The sequence below is a fragment of the Bison bison genome, unplaced genomic scaffold, assembly GCF_000754665.1.
Source record: "Bison bison bison isolate TAMUID 2011002044 unplaced genomic scaffold, Bison_UMD1.0 scf7180017864388, whole genome shotgun sequence".
Classification (NCBI taxonomy): Eukaryota; Metazoa; Chordata; class Mammalia; order Artiodactyla; family Bovidae; genus Bison; species Bison bison.
In genome coordinates this window covers 6,795,830-6,798,765 of record NW_011494960.1, presented here as the reverse complement: position 1 = coordinate 6,798,765, position 2,936 = coordinate 6,795,830, and the positions used below count along the sequence as shown (strand labels likewise).

Sequence of the window (2,936 nt, the reverse complement as noted above, 5' to 3'; positions counted from 1 at the left end):
AAAATCACATAAAATTGACAAAGCATCAAGTGTCCACAGGAAACAAAGGAAGGAAGAAAGAACGAGAGAAGTTGACCAAAAGTAAAATGAAGTAAAAGAGAAGTGAAGTCGAAAGAGGGGTCTTGGGATTATCCGGAGATGGCTACATCCCCCTTCCACATTCAGCAAGATTCCCCAGAACCACCAAACCCGCAGATACCCTCAAGGCATCGCACTCCAGGACTAAGTTCCCTACCCTGGGCTTGCAGTTAAAACGAGCCCCGAAAGATTTAAAGATGGGGAAAGGGAGTTGGAAGAGGCAGGTCTCAATCCTCAGGAGCAAGGGTGCCATTCAGCGCCGGCGCGGGCACCCTCGTCACTTACCTCCAGCTGTTCCCAGCACTCTGCGTCGCTGCAGGCAGAAAACAGCTGCAGACAGAATTTCCAGGAAGCCACGCCCCCTCCTAGGGACCGGATGTAAGGTAGTGACTACGTGACTAAGGGATCGATGGAAAATTCTTACACAGAATATTGAAAATTTCACTTCTCTCTGGTTCAAGTCCTCAACCCTGGAACGTTTGTTTTCTTTTCTTTTTCCTTTGTCTGGTCTCAGTTAAGGAACAATCAGAGGAGAGGCACAGGGAAGGGATTTTTCCCTTCCCTGTAGTTAATGTAGTTAATGAAACTACATTAACATCAAAAATCACATGTTTTTGTAATAGACTGAATTAGCATTTCTTCATTCTTACTGTGCTAGGCCCCAAACTATATTGGTTTTATATCATTGATTCATTTTTCATTTGAGTCGTTTGTTCCAAGATTGTATCCCCTCCTACAATATGTGGGGAAAATGAGGAGCCAAGGAAAGGCACCCACAGACGAAGTCTTTCAGTCATGAGTCACTTGTGGGTTTTTCATTCTGACTATAAAATCAAATGCTGGGGGCTAACAGTGCAAATAACTGAGAATATTTGTGCTCATTCAGGCCTTAGGTGCATTTTGGAATTCAAAAGCAATTTAGCAATTTAAAAGCTACATTTTTAAACATTTCCATGTACTACATACTACTATTAAAACTATGAGAATTGAAAAGTATTTTTTCAAAAGTGAAGTCTAGATCATGATTGCTCAATAGAAAGATAATGCAGGGTCTTCCCTGGTGGTCTAGTGGTTAAGACACCACCCTTCCAGTGTAAGATGTGCAGGTGTGATGTGCCAGGGCCGGGGAACTAAGATCCCACATACCACATGGCCAAAAAACTAAAAAGAAAAAAAAAATTAGAAAAGGAAAGATAATACAGTCACATGAGTGATTATAATGTCCTAGAAGCCCATTTTTTAAAAGCAAAGAAAAAAAAAAGTAACTGAAATCAATTTAATGCTGTATTTAATATGGTATATACAAAAACTTCTATTTTAACATATAATGATGTAAAACTCCTTATGAAGCATTTTGCATTTTTGTGTACAAATTTTTGAAATTAATAATGTATTTATATTTACAGTATACCTAAAATCATACTACATTGTAAATGCTCAGTGACCACACTTAGCTAGTGACTATAATATCCAACAGCACGGGTCTAGAATATAATTTTTTAAAAATCAAAGTTGACTGTCAAATAATTGCCCCCTTTTAAAGAAGGGAACCATTAACACAGAAGTGGCAGAAACAGCACTGAGTGACGAGTTAAATACATTTTGTTTCAGTACACAGGGTACCGTCTGATCCATCAGAGAGGCTCTCTGAGCTCATGTTTTAACCTGTAAAAAATAAATAATAAATACTTCTAAGAATTGCCATACAAATTAAACAAGATATTTTGTGCATTGTCCATTTTGTATAAAAATATTTCTAGAATTAAATTTCTATTTTAGAGGCTGATGATGTCACACACTAATTCACACATTAGACACTATGTGACTTAACTAAGCATTAAGTGGACACTACACATCTGAATTTAAGATAGGTGTCCACAGGCTCTTCTCTCCACTCCTGTGGCTCGGTGGCCTGCAAACATCAGAACCTCTAGCTTACGGGAAAATCAGGAGTTAATTTAGAATCTTTTTGTTTTAATTCCTATATAACATGAACATTGTGACTATGAAACTCACCTTCCTCCTCTGAAACTAGCTGGGTATCTTTTCTTTCCCTAATCTCATCATTTTAAGAGGAAAGATGTCAGTTATTCCTCTTCATCTTTACATTAAGAAGAAGCAGGTTTAAATGAACGTGACTTCTGTTCTCAGTTCAAGTATTTTATGCCGAGAAATATAAAAGCAAGTGTCCCTCAAGGAATTCTGATTTCTGGGGTTTAGTGGCCTGAATATTTGTAAGAATATATCCTCTAATATTCTTTTTACAAGTGGAAACCGTGTAATATCACATTTCCTGAACAATGCAATTAATATAGCCTAATATCAGATACATATTTAGAACACAATGATGAAGAAATAGAATGTGTAAAAGAAAGAATGTAATATTTTCTTAAGTATTTTAAACTATAGTGGTAGATTTCCAGTCATATTTTTTAAGTAAGACATGGATAAAGTTTTAATTTAAAAAATATAAGAATAATTCAAATATTACATAAATTTATTCCTACCCCAAAATTATATAACTATTCTTTCTCCCTTAAAAATTTTTGTTGACATGTAGTTAATTTGCAATGTTGTATCAGTTTCAAGTATACAGTAAAGTTATTCAGTTATATATATATATATGTATGTATGCTTTCTTTTTCACATTGTTTTCCTTTATAAATTATTACAAGATATTGAATATTGAGTATAGGTCTCTATGTTATATGGTAGGTCCTTGTTGTTTATCTATTTTTATATGTAATTCAGTTCAGTTCAGTTCAGTCGCTCAGTCGTGTCCGACTCTTTGCGACCCCATGAATCGCAGCACGCCAGGCCTCTCTGTCCATCACCAACTCCCGGAGTTCACTCAGACT

General features: G+C 36.1%; 1 protein-coding gene across 1 annotated transcript in view; it reads left to right on the top strand.

The window, feature by feature from the left end:
- The window catches only part of LOC105002046 (transmembrane protein 225-like), a 14,523-nt gene that overhangs the window by 358 nt on the left and 11,229 nt on the right, over positions 1–2,936 (top strand).